This window comes from Notamacropus eugenii, chromosome 2 (genome assembly GCF_028372415.1).
Source record: "Notamacropus eugenii isolate mMacEug1 chromosome 2, mMacEug1.pri_v2, whole genome shotgun sequence".
NCBI lineage: Eukaryota > Metazoa > Chordata > Mammalia > Diprotodontia > Macropodidae > Notamacropus > Notamacropus eugenii.
Window position 1 is genome coordinate 453890442 of NC_092873.1, and position 14817 is coordinate 453905258.

Genomic DNA, 14817 nt, shown 5'->3' on the forward strand with positions numbered 1-14817 from the left:
CACTGGCCTGTGTTTTACTCAGAGCCTGGTGCAAAACACCCTTCCTGTAAGCCTTTCAGATTTTCATGGGCTGGAAATCTGTTTCACTCTGTCATTTTGTGGCTTCAGCTGCTATAGAATTTGTTTGAAATCATTTTTACAGATATTTTGACAGGCTTGAGGGGAAAGCTCAGGCAGGTCCCTGCTTCTACTCTGTCACATTAACTCCTACCCCCACCCCCCATTTTATGTCATTGTTAAGGTTCTCTGCAATCTTCAAAAAACTGGAAAGAATATGAATGATAACATAGAGTTAAGAAGGTGGTCAAATATCTCAGATTTCAAAATGGTAACAGTGGAATTTGCAAACTATGGACCAATGGATCTGACTTTTTTATTCCTGGCAAAAATCTTAGAACATGTTACTAAAATGATTGTGACCATCTTATCACTAATAGGCAGGAGAGATTCATCAAGTACATTTGTATGTGTTTCATTGAATCAAAGAACTTGGAAGAGCATGGATGTCTTTGCCAAGCCTAGAGGCCTGTATTGGGCTACCTGAGTCTTTCCTACCTGTCCCAGGTCTTCGGCTGGCCACGCCGGATGAACGTATGAGAGAAAGGTCGTTCCAGAGTCAAACAGGGGTTGAGCTTTATTACAGGGTTTCGGTTACAAGTGCAGGGAAGTCTTCCTTAGGAGGAAGAGGGGGAGATTTCCTAAGGAGGCTAAGCTTAAGGGATTGGAAGTAAAAGTACAAGCGGGGAGAGAGGGGGAGGGGAGAGAGGAAAGAAAAGAAGCGGAGCCCTACTTTTCTCTTTGGCTCCACACGTGCTAAGAGAGCTTTCTGGCTTCCTCAATCCTACTTAATCTTCAGCCACACAGTTTGCATCTCAATACCATGCTGTTAGGTAACTAGGTGTGCTCCAATCTGGGACGACCTCGAGGGCAGGGAGACTCCACCCATCAGGTATCTCCGGGGGAGAGGCGGAAATACCCGAGCTAGCCGAGCTAGCTCAGTCTGACCTTCTCGAACCCCCGCTGTTCATGGAGGGCCTCGTAAGACTCTAAGATTTAGAAGTCCCACTTTTACCTGCCCGAGACTGTCCACACGGAATTGAGCTTCCAGTCCCAACATGTCTTTCAGTTGGAGAATAACTGAAGTGATGGTATATGAATGCAATGAGATTATTGTGTCATAAGAAATAATGAAAACCATGGTAAGCAATGTACAAATAGATAAGTGAAATATGCAGTTAGCATTGTTACACTCTGCTCTGATCAGACTACATTTAAGAGTATTATGTTGCATTCTTGTCATAACATTTAGAAAGGACATTGATAAGCTGGAGAATCTCCAAAAGAGAGAGAATAAAAGGTGAGGGGATCCAAGGTTAGCTGAAGGGAATGAGTAATATTTTGCCTGGAAAAAAGAAACTTATCCAGAACATGAAAGCTGTCAATTATATCAAGTATTGTCCTTTAGAAGAGGGATTAGATTTTCTCTACCTATCATTAGCGGGAAGAACTATAATCGATATGAGACTATTAGTGCAAATAGACAAATATAGTTTGGTTTGGGAAAATTTCCTAATAATTACTGCCAACGAAAAGTAGGGATGGAAAATAGGACATCAAGGACTGCCCCTCACTAAATGCCTTTAAACAATAGGAAAGCTGTCATAGATCTTGTGGAGGTGATTCCTGTTAAGATAACCAGGCTGTCCCTCAGTTTCCTTATATGGTACTGTAATAGTAAAAATTATATTACCTACTTTAAAAAACTGCTCAGAGCCTTGAAAGTTATAATGTTTTAAATGCTTTCAAACTTTAAAGCACTATGTAAGTGCCAAGTATCAGTGTATTATTATTATTATTCTTTTCATTATTGTTATCTTATAATTGATAGGGTTCAAATAGAATTATTTCAAAGACAAGCAATTACACTAATATTGTTGTTTTTATGTTTGATATGTAGTAGACTATCATAAAATTGACAAAAGGGATTTTTTGGATGATTGATTAATATATTGAGATGTATAAGTTCAATGAAAGTATCTTTGGGACAATTCTAACATATGACATGGAATGGACCTTTGTATTATCCTCACTTGGTTTTGATTTCTTTCCTTGTATCTCTATATCTTCACAGATTTTTTTGTAGAATTGAGGATATCAGTATTTAAATCTGTGAAAATCATTGTTCTTTTGTTTTTAATGGTTTAATATTTTTTTTCTGGGAAATTGCAGACAAGAGTTTTGTCTGCGAGGATGTGCCAGTTCAAAAATATTTTATTTATTGAATTATCAAAACTACTTTTTGTTTGCATTTGTAGTATGAGAATTTGATTTTTTGTTGATTTATAAAAGATTAGGGACACCTGTTGTATCATTCTAGATATTTGATTGCATCTTTTGAGGTCTTTAGAAAGTGATAATTCCCCCACCCCCAAATTTTAGTGATATGATACACAATTTCTACTATTCAGTTACAAAAAGTGCATAGATCCAATTTCCTGAAGGATGATCTTTCTATAATTTAGGACATCACTGAACCAGTTTTATATTGCTGTAATAAATTTCTCTCCATAAGCAAATCCATAAGATAGACATTTGTGCAATGCTTCTTTAACAACATAGTAGGGCCTCCACAGAAGGCCTTTACCTTCCTCTCTTGGATCTCAGTCATTTCATATGCTCTATGTATATATAAAATTACATTGCTTATATTAAATTAGCCTAATGGCATATATGTATCATCAGCTTTTGATGTTCTTCTGTGAAGTGAGGTCTACTTGTCCTAGAAGTTATTCTGTATTTTGATTACATTTTTTTGTCATTCTATCTGATATATCAGTTCCAGCCTTTCTTTTTCAGGTGACATTTCAAATCTTTCCATAGCTCCTTTCTGATAATGGACCCTATGTTTCATTTATATTATATGAGTCTTCGGTTTGGTCCTTTCTAAATCTTTCTTCCAATTTACTTTTCCAAAAGTAAATTAGCACATTAAGGCTGATATTGATATGTGTTAATTGCTCTAAATGTATTTTTCCAATTGAATTTTGACTTCAGAATGAAAATAAATATCTTGGCATACACAGCCACAATTTTCTCTTTGGTAATCCCATGTTCCATGTGTCTTGCCTATAGTCCAAAGTATTTGGTAGTATTACTGTCATCAAGTGATTCTGCTTCAGATTCAAGTGTAAAGCTTTCAGTTTCTATTTTTTGTTCATATGCATTAAGAATTTCATACTTATTGGGTCCAAATAGTGTCTTCATATAATTAGAGACAGTTGTCATGAAATAAAGAATCCATTCTCCACTGTTCTCTTCCCACCCCTAACCCTACCCCTGGAATGATAAAACTTGAATATTATACATTTACCTGAAGTGTTTGCTATGATGATGTTCTAATAGAATTCCCTCTAAGCTGGAGAGCTGGAAATGGATTTAGGGCTAAGTAAAATTAAAGTAGGCTTTATTACTATCATCTGTTCATTATACTTGACTTCCAGACTCAAGTGTGAAGCTTTCAATCTCTAATTTCTTTCTTGGTATCATTAAGAACTCTATGCTTAATGGGTCCAAATTACATCTTCATATAATTGGAGACAGTTGTCATAGAATAAAGAAGCTGTTTAGCTTCCCACCTGCTTTACCACCTCCCCCCACCAGTAGTGAAACTTGAATATTATCCATGTATCTGATATGTTTGCTGTGATGATGTTTTCATATAATTCCCTCTGAGTTGGAGAGCTAGTAATGGAGCTGAGGACTAAACACAACCATAACAGATTTCAACTATTTTCTTTTTTATACTTTCCCTTGGTTTCTCTCTACATCTGTCTACCTCTCATCATCTTCTGTCTCTTCCAGCTTTGAGTTCTGTGAAATTTCTAGGATGCTATAGAACTGGTCAGTTGCAAAGTGAGTTTTAAAGGTTCAAAAGTAAAGTACTGGCATGCTATGGTAAAATGAAGACTGGATTGACAACGAGGAGACCAGAGGACTAATCCAGCTCTGTCACTATTTCAATGTTTGTCTTGGTCAAGTCATTGAATTTTCTCCGTCCGTTTTTTCACTTGTAGAATGATGTCACTGGACAACATAACCTCTAAGGCCATTTAAGACTTGAAAATTCTGTGAAAATTGAGTTCTGAAAATGTTTCTTTAAAAAACAAACAAAACCTAGAGGATATTTGAACAAGCAATGTGTTAAAAATTTAAATGAAGATGGAAAGAGTGCATTGTTTTGTTTTTTAGAGACAGCAATCATCAACAGTGAAACATGACTAATTCATATTTGGATAGCACTTTAAGATGTTCAAAGTCTGTGGGTGGAGCCAAGACGGTTGAATAGAAAGAAGGACCTATTAAAAACTGTCCCTCATAGGCCCTAAACTACCTATAAAAATGACTCTAAACAAATTCCAGAGCAGCAGAAGACAAAAATGACAGAATGAAAGAGATTTCCAGCCCAAGACAACCTGGAAGGCTGACAGAAAAGGTCTATCATGCCAGGGCACTGAGCAGAGTACAGCTCAACCTTGACCATGCACAGGGACAGGACTGGAGCAGGACTGGAGCTCAGGGGACCGAATCCCCAGCAGAAACTGCAGTTCCCAGATTGCTCAACCCACAAACACCAAAGACAGCTACAAAGGTCAGTGAGAAAGCTCTTTCACCTGAGTGAGAAGAGAAAATAGTCTGGTATTGCCAGCAGCAGCCACCACAGCAGCTGCTTCTATTTTTAGAACCCTTGGCCTAAAGACCCTGGGGGAATTGAGTGACTGATATGGATCTCAGCCCTGAGTAGTGGCCATAGAATAAGGAAGAATGTGGGAGGTGGAACTGGTGGCAGTTGTAAAGAAGGAATTCTACTCACAGATCCTGGGCAGAAAAGTTTTTGGTTTCTCTCAGACCAGTGCACAGACCAGGAGAGGAATAAGCTCCTCTTCTCTGATTGTGCCACCTTGCAGGAACTTAAAACTTAACAGGTTCCCAGAGTATACCCTCCTTTTGACAAAAGACTCAGAAGTCAAGTAACTGGCTGGGAAGATTCCCAGAAAAAGGAAAAAATAATAATACCGAGGAAGGTTAATTTATAGGAAACAGGTATTTTCTTCCATCCTCTTGAATGAGGAAGACCAATGCATGCCACTAGAAGAAGGTATAAAAGTCAAGAATTCTGCATCCAAAACCTCCAAAATAAATATGCAATGGTCTCAGACCATAGAAGAGCTCAAAAAGGATTTTGAAAATCAAGCAAGAGAGGTGGAGGAAAAATTAGGAAGAGAAATGAGAGTGATGCCAGAAAATCATGAAAAATAAGTCAACAGCTTGTTAAAGTAGACACAACAAAATGCTGAAGAAAATAGTACCCTCAAAAATAGACTAACTCAAATGGCAAAAGAGGTCCAAAAAGTCAATGAGGAGAAGAATGCTTTAAAAAGCAGAATGAGCCAAATGGAAAAGGAGGTTCAAAAGCTCACTAAAGAAAATAGTTCTTTATGCCCAAAGGGCTACAAAAATGTGCATACCCTTTGACCCAGCAATATCACTACTAGGACTGTATCCCCAAGAGATCATAAAAATGGGAAAGGGTCTCCCACACGTACAAAAATATTTATAGCAGCACTCTTTGTAGTTCACAAAAACTGGAAGTCAAGGGGATGCCCATCAATTGGGGAATGGCTAAATAAATTATGGTATATGAATGTAATGGAGTACTATTGTGCCATAAGAAATGATGAACAAGAAGACTTCAGAGAGGCCTGGGAGGACTTATACGATCTGATGCTGAGTGAAAGGAGCAGAACCAGGAGAACTTTGTGCACAGCAACGACCACAGTGTGCGGGAGTGTTTCCTGGTAGACTTGGAATTTCATAATAATGCAAGAACTTATTAAAAAAAAATCCCAGTGGTGGTTTTCTAAGGCAAAATGCCTTCCACACTCAGAGAAAGAAATATGGAAGTCATTCACAGAATGTAGCAGATCATGTTTGTGTGTGTGTGTATTTTTGTGTATCATGTTTTGATTTGTTATATGATGTCTTCCATTTGTTTTAGTTCAACTACACAGCATGACTATAGTGAAAATGTACTCAATAGGAAAGTATATGTAGAACCTACACAGAATCATATGCGGTCGTGGGGAGGGAGGGGGTAGGAGGGGGGTAGTGGGGAGGTAGGTGTAGGGGTGATAAAATCTTAATTTTATGGCAGTGATTGTAAAACATTAAAAAATAATAATAAAATAAAATTTAAAAAAAGAAAATAGTTCTTTAAAAATAAAAATGGAGCAAATGGAAGCTAATGATTTTATAAGAAAGCAAGAAATTACAAACCAAAACCAAAGAATGAAAAAAATAGAAGACAATGTGAAATATCTCATTGGAAAAACAACTGACCTAGAAAATAGATCCAGGAGAGACAATTTCAAAATTATGGGACTACCTGAAAGCCATGATCAAAACAAGAGCCTAGATATCATCGTTCATGAAATTATCAAGGAAAACTGCCCTGATAGTTTGAAACCAGAGGGCAAAATAAATATTTAAGGAATTCACTGATCACCTCCTGAAAGAGATGCTAAAATAGAAACTCCTAAGAATATTGTAGCTAAATTCCAGAGTTCCCAGGTCAAGGAGAAAATATTGCAAGCAGCTAAAAAGAAACAATTCCAGTATTGTAGAAATACAATGGAGATAACACAGGATCTGGTAGCTTCTACATTAATGGATCAAAGGGCTTGGAATAATGTCTTCCAGAAGTCAAAGAAATTAGGATTAAAACCAAGAATCACCTGCCCAGCAAAACTGAGTATAATACTTCAGGGTAAAATATAGTCATTCAATGAAATAGAGGACTTTCAAGCATTCTTGATGAAAAGACCTGAGGTGAATAGAAAATTTGAGTTTTCAAACACAAGAATCAAGAGAAACATGAAAAGGTCAACAGGAAAGAGAAATCCGAAGGGACTTACTAAAGTTGAACTATTTACATTCCTACATGGAAAGATTATATTTGTAACACTCCAAACTTTTCTCAGTATTTGGGTAGTTGGAGGGATTATACACACACATATACACACACACACACACACATATAGACAGAGGGCACAAGGTGAGTTTAATAGGATGGGATGATATCTAAACAAACAAAATTTTGGAGTGAGAGAGGAATATAATGGGAGGAGAAATGGGAAAACTGAATGAGGCAAAGTATCTCCCATAAAAGAAGCAAGAAAAACTTTTTTCAATGGAAAGGAAAAGGGGGGCGGTGAGAGGGAAAAAGTGAAGCTTATTCTCATCACATTTGGCTTCACAAGAGAATAACATGTATACTCAATTTGGTATGAAAATCTATCTTACAATACAGGAAAGTAGGGAGAAGGGCATAAGTGTGATGGGGGGATGATAGAAGGGAGGGCAAATGAGAGGAGGGAATAATTAGAAGCAAACACTTTTGGGGTGAACAAGGTCAAAAGAGAATAGAATAAATAAGGGGCAGGATAGGATGGAGGGAAATATAGTTAGTCTTACACAACATGCCTATCACGGAAGTTTTTTGCATACATGTATAGCCTATATTGAATTGCTTGCCTTCTCAGTGGGCCTGGGTGAGGAGAGAGGAAGGGAGAGAAGTTGGAACTCAAAGTTTTAGAAACGTATATTGAGAATTGCTTATCCTGTAACTGGTAAATAAGAAATATAGGCAATGGGGTATAGAAATCTATTTTGCTCTACAAGAAAAGAGAGAAGATGGAGGGAAGGGAAGGGAGGGGGTGTGATAGAAGGGAGCATATTGGAGGAAGGGGTAATCAAAATGCACAGTGTTTTTCACTGCAAGAGGGGAGAGATGGGGAGAAAATTTGGAACTCAAAAATCTTGTGGAGATGAGTGTTGAATACTAAAAATAAATAAATGAAAAATATTTTCGAAGTCTTTTCCTCATATTTAGTATTAAACATCTCACAGTTGAATGCACTTGATCCTAGTGAAGTGATTCAGTAAGATAAATTGTTGCCACAGGGTTTTTCTAGCTCTCGAATTTTGCTGAATACTTGGCATAGCAACACAGCTACTTATTAAAGATTCAATCTGTAGAGTCAATGAGACATCACAATGAAATGAGAATTAACTACATACTACGATTTAATAGATGTGATCTTTTACCAAATATACAAAGATCATGCCAATCAATTATCCATTTGATGATCTTTTTATGCAGGAACTGTAAGAGAGAATTAAATGTTCATTAACTAAACACTCATAAAAGAAGAATGCTTTTAAAATGAATGCTACTGATCTTTGGTATGACATATTAAATGTTAAGATCACAGGTTTGTTCCACAAAAGTGTATCTATGATTTTAAAATGGATATGAATGGAAAACATTAATTTTTTTTCTTTTAACACTTTTCAACACTTCATCTATTATGTATAGTAAGATTAAATTATTAATGTGTGTGTTTGTAGAAATAAACACAAAAAGCAGAAGATAAAGAACTGAGTCAATAATATACTTTATTATTTTAAATTCTGAAATTTCAACCTCAATCTTTAAATTCTTATGGGGAAAATAATGAAATTCTCATTCAGATTATATGGCAACAGAGTCATGTCCCCTAAATTAATTTAATGTATCTGATAGTAATAAAATAATCTTATATTTTAACTGCCCCTAGGCAATTAGGCGGCATAATGGAGAGAATGATGAGTTCTAATCAAAGTAAAAGAGCTGTGTTCATATCCAGCCTCAAGCACCTACCAGTTGTCTTATCCTGGGCAAGACACTTAGTCTGTTTGCCTCAGTTTCCACAATTTGAAAATAGGGGAAATAATTTCACCTACCTGACAGGGTTGTTTCAAATGTCAAATGAAATGACATTTGTAAATTCCTTGGCACAGTGCCTACACTTAGTAGGTGATTTATAAATACTTATTCCCTAATATTGGAAATAGATTGTCTTCTTTTTCCCCTTTTCCCTACCCTAGATTACCATGTTACCTTTAAATTCAGATACCAGGGCTGGGAAAAGCCTCCATGAAAAGTCAAGAAGAATAAGCTCCAGAAAGTTTCATAGAAACAAAAGCAAATTGGGATCAGGAGTAATGACCCAACAAAATATTGAAAGGTTGAAGGATATAATGAGAATGAAGAATAATTTAAGCAAAGGTATAGCATAGATATTGATGGAATGATTGGAGGTTATGGTCAGTTAAAGGAGTGTCAGAGTTTTTATTAAGGAACTGCATTCCTTATGCATAATGAAGAGATTCAGGGTATGACCAGCCCTTCAAGGTGACTGAAGATCTATGCCTTTAAGAAATCTGAGGTATCCTCAATATGGATTTCGAAGTCCCCTATTATAAGAGCAGAAATTGCAGAGGAGAAGTAGATGATGAGTCAGATGCTGAAATTCTTGAGAAAGGAGAGAGATTTCCTATGATCTTGGATTGGGTAGAACATTTTAATCAAGTAAAGTTCAACGTAAATATGAGTTTGGGTACAATTTGGCTAGTAACAAATAATCATGAAAATAATAATTTTAATTATACTGGGATTATGAGAGGAAAAATGAAGAGATAAGATTCCATTACGATTCTGCAGTGAGAAAGCAGAACTGATCTACTCCCATTTTGTTTTCTCAAAGAAAGGAAATAACATTCAGAAAAGAGATATCAGGGCAAAGCCGATAACCATGAAACTCAAACCCAAAAACTGTGATTGAACTTTTTAGATCATTATTATTTTTATGATGAGGAGTAAAGAGGCCTTTCTTCTCCCAAAAGAGAATTGAAATATTTTAAAAGATTTCTTTTCTTAAGGCATTAAGAAATTATGCTAAATATAAGAGGACACCGTATGATGTGTATGGGACTAAAGAGATTCAAAATATTTCATGAAGATGGTTAAATGATTGTCATAGACTATGTTTTCTTATTGCTTCTTTCCAACCAGAAATGCAAATTACAAATCCCCTGCTTCATGACAAAATATTAGGTATAACATTCTCATATCTCAAAAAGAAAGAGGAGAGACAAAATTGGTTTAGCTTTTAAAGTAAGGAAGTGAACTTTATGTAGAAAATACAATTAAAAATCTTGTGAGAATAACCTGTAAACTTAGCGGTGTTCAGAATTCTTCCACAGATGTAAATTAAAACCAGTTTATGACTCAGTTGTCCAAGAGGGTTGCCTGAGGCAAGTAGAGATCAAGTAACTTTTCCAGGGCAACATAGCTAGAAAACGTCAGAGGCATGCCTTGAATCCAGGTTTCTTGAGTTTAAGCCGGCAAACCATTCACAATGCCTCAGTGGTTCTCTCTCTATCCCTCTCTCTCCCACACACGCACACACATAAGTATACGTTTATTTGTGTATATGCATTTACATATACATGCACACACATATACATATGTATGTATACATGTACACATATACACATGCATATTATACACACTCATATGTATTATATTTATATGTGAAAAGCCTCTTTCATATCAATTGTGTAGGTTTACATAAAATTTAGGCCAGATTGACTGACAAACACAAGTATATCTGGCCCATGCTCTTTGGCCCTATGGACATGTACAAAATTATTTTCCATTTCCTACTTGTAAAAATCAGAAGGTGGATGAAAAAATATCTGATTGTTATAATGACACTTGTAGCCTCAAGGCCTGAAGAGCTGTATAATTATTCACTTTCTCACTGGTAGACTACGATTTTCTTTGTCAGTTTTTTGTTACATTTCCTACATGTGAACTAGGAAAGGAATCATTATAAGGTGGCAAGGGTATGTGTGTGTAAAAAAAAAAATGAACATAACTTGGTGATCCTTCTATGCTAAGAAAATTGAATAAAAGCAATCACTCAGAGTGGAAAAGTAGTGTCTTTTCCCTGGGGTTCTTTTTTTCATAGGAAATGCAATGGAGAAGGAAAATATGAATGTTTACAGAGAGTTTGATTTAATTAATTACAAGGAAGAAACATACTCTCATTCTGACTTCGAAGTCTTTATTTTCACAATTTTTTTCCTGCAGAGTTCAAACTGTTTTATACAAGCCAAATTATGTAAAGTAAATATAAACTAAATAGCTGCAACATTTGATTGGAGTAGGTAGAAGAAATTTCTGAGAAGAAAAGATCATAAAGTTTGGAGGAAGAAAAAGATCAATTTGTTTCAATTCAAACATTTATTAGCCTCCTACTGTGCGTATGGCGCTCTTCTAAAAAAATGTTGAGGTGCAAAGGTAAAAAATTGACAGTCTATTGTTTGCAATATGATTGGGTGATAAGATGTGTAAGGGACAAGCTGGAATCCTGTTAGTTCAAGTGCTGTGACAAAATGGGTTATTATAGCTAATCAAATAGTTGTAAAAAAAAGATTTACTTAGCTCTAACATGACAAAGATATACAAGTGATATATAGTGTCAATTAGCTTTGATAGAGCCCATCCCAAGTAATTTCCATATGAGAAAAGGTCTGTTCAACAGGGCGGTATGTGATACTTCACAATGCTCCTCTGACATCCATCAATTTGTAGACCCTATGTAGGTGAGAACTTTTTATGTCCCTAAATGACTGGACAGCCCCATCAACATAGACGTCAATAGGAAAGTGTCTAAGAAAGGATAGCTTAGGTCTTGCCCCACACTGAATTAATTAAATCTCCTTCTTTGTTAACTTTTAGGGGAAATATAGTAGATAGGAAACAATGGTAGATATTGATCCTATCGTAGCATGTACACAGATATGTCAGATACAAGGGAAATTATAGGGGCAAATGAGGGATTCAAAGTATTATGTAACACTTGAGGAAGAAGAAATTGTTTTCATGAGGGCAAATCAGAAAAGGCTTCCAGGAAGAAACAGCACTTAATCAAGATCTTGAAACATATAAGAAGCTCAGGGAGAGATATATTCTGAGTGTGAAGGGACAGTCTGTATAAATGTACAGAGGTAAGCTGTTAGTGCAGGATGAGGTCACGAAAGTTTGACTGAATCATATGAAGCAGGGTAGAATTAGATAGTACTGGGAATATAAACAGGAGTCAGAAGGTAGAAGATCTTAAAAATCTAAGTTTATGCATTTGAATTGAGTCATCCATTGTCCATATTCCTATTTGAGATCAAACAAAATGATGCTCCGTATTGTTTCAACTCTCATACTGAAATGTGTTTTCTTCAGTCAATTTAATGCCATGTTTTTTCACATCTTTGCTTTTTGTTGGTGATTTCACTATTTAAAATGGCCCCCAAATATAATGTTAAAGTGTTGTCTAGCACTTTAAATGCAACAAGGCTGTAATGTGCCTTATGGAGAAAAAACACGTATTAGAAAAACTTCATTCAAGCATGACTCAGTGCTATTGGCCATGAATTCCTTGTTAATGAATCAATAATAAGGTATCTTCAGAAAACAGTGAGGAGAAAATTAGTCAATCTAGATTTGAGGCAGTTGTGTAAAGTGTTAAAGTAAATGCGACCAGAGGCTAGCAGGAACATAACTCTTTATTTCCCCTAGGAGCAGTCATTAAGTATGTGCTAATTCAATGATCACAGTTGTCTTTATAGAACATAACTACTGTGAATGACATGAATTGACTGTACACAGAGAAGCATAAAATAGGTAACATATGTGGTCAGAAAATATGTGTGTAGAGAAAGCACACAGGGAATATGTGTGGGGCATAACATTGGATAGCATACCTGTGAGGATATGTGTCTTGGGCACATGGTCTAGAATTTCCAGAGTCCCCAGTGATAAAATACTACTCTTTTCATTTCTATAGGGAAGACCATGTTATCTCTGGGAGGTATTGCTTCTCTGATTTTTACTGGTAAGCCTTCTCTGATAGGATCTGCTGGTCATTAAGCTCTTTGTGACATCTGTTTCTCTGTGCTACTGTCTACTGAATTATGGTTGCTTGTAAGCCTCTCTTTTTCCAGAAAGGTGAAGTTCTTTCATTCTCCCTAGCCCCAGAGCATAGCTCCGAAGTTATGAAGGCTTATCCAACCAGGTAGTCAGCAAAAGCTGGAAGAATTTCTCAAGACATATTTTTGTTCTTTCAATTCACTCTTGCTAATTCAGTAGAAAGTTCTCATCCTTAGTCAAATCTTTAACCTGGGGTTTCAAAAATTCTATTGAATTACAGTCAAATCTCTTATTTTAAGTATGAATCTCTTAAAGCCATTTTTATATTTCTACCCAAAAAACTACAAAGAACTGCACAAGTGTCTGTGTGATGAAATTCCTTAATGTTCTCTGTTGCCATATAAATTAACAAAAGCCAAAAAAAACCAAGAACAAAACAAAAACCCCATTTGATGCCAGAAGGCTATAAACTTTTGCACTAAATACTTGCCTTTTATGTATTCTTCAAAGTAGTCTTTTTTTTTTCTTTCTGATCTTTGTTTAGCATTCTTGTTGGTTTGCCTACAGTAGCACTGGAAGATCAGAGCTGGGAATAGATTAGGGAGATGTTTGAGGCAGAGTCAAAGGATGTGGCATACTGATTAGATGTGAGGATTGAGAGAGAGAGAGGAACACAGAAAAGCTTTTCATCTAGAAAAGAAGTATGATTCAGGTTACAAGAGGACTAAGGCAACAAAGGATAAGTATTACTTGAATCAACTGGTGTTATTTGATCTGGGGAAGAAAAGGTATAGGGGTCTATGACTGCTATCTTCTAGTATTTGAAGGACTGACTTATAGAAAAGGAAGACACTTGTTTTCTTTATCCCAAGAAAGAAGAACTGATAGCTAGGGTAGGAAACCGGTAAGCAAAGAGGCAAATTTGACTTGAAGTAACAATTGTCACTGTTTGAAAGTATAATGGATTGCCTTGAAAGCTAGTAGCTTTAATTTCACTGAAAGTCTTTAAGTAGAGGCTGAGTTTTCTTCCAGATAGAATTCTGGATCAAGTGTAAACTAGAACAGGTAATCCTCTGATATTTCTTCCAATAATTTGATTCTTAGATTAATAATAATAATCCACACACAGTTTGAAATCAAAGTAGAATCCAAATAACCAAGTATATTCCAGATAATGGTTATACAAATATCAGTATTGAAGGAACAGGTTCAAATAACATAAGAAGAGACTGACTGAGATCCTATTTATCTTTTTTTTTTTTTTTTTTTTAGTATGTGTTCTCTGGGGCTGTATATGGTTGGGATATGTGAATAGTGAAGACAGAATGAGAGAATTTGAAGGGTAATTGGAGTAAACAAAATAATCCAGAAAATAAAGTACTGTGGTATGAAAAGAGTATGGGACTGCAAGACAAAAGATCTGTTGCACAGTTGTGAGTTCCAAAACAAATTAGACAATTGTTTCAAATAACTCCAACACTTTTAATTCATTAATTCACTCATTTGTTTATTAAACTATGCCATTTAGTAAGCTAAATGGAAGATAAACTTCAGAAGAACTAAGCAATTGTATCTCTTGGACTTTTATTTTTGCAGTATTTTCCTCCCAGCCTCCCTTACATTCTCCTTCTCATGCCTCTGCCTCTTTCACTGAGAACCATAATCACACCACAAATACCAGTGATCCTCCAGAAAAGGTATGGTAGTGGACTGCTCTATGGTTTTCTTGGGACCTCACAGATCATAAATCCTTATTGGCCATATGTAAATTACTTCCCTCATTCAAAAGTAAGCTCCTTGAGGAGAGAAGCTAATACACACACACACACACACACACACACACACACACACACACACATCTCCACATTAATTAACACAGGGTTGTCACTTCTAAACTTCTAATATTGAATTTCATGGCAATAAAGTCTCAGGGCCATGAAAAAAAT

The 14817-nt window shown here is 36.0% G+C and overlaps 1 long non-coding RNA gene across 2 annotated transcripts in view; it reads left to right on the forward strand.

The window, feature by feature from the left end:
• LOC140529589 (uncharacterized) overlaps positions 1-14817 on the forward strand; it is a 56367-nt gene that overhangs the window by 24088 nt on the left and 17462 nt on the right. For both annotated transcript variants that reach the window (XR_011975605.1, XR_011975604.1), the window contains exon 2: positions 14468-14568. This is a non-coding gene — a long non-coding RNA (uncharacterized lncRNA). The remainder of the gene's footprint in view (positions 1-14467; positions 14569-14817) is intronic.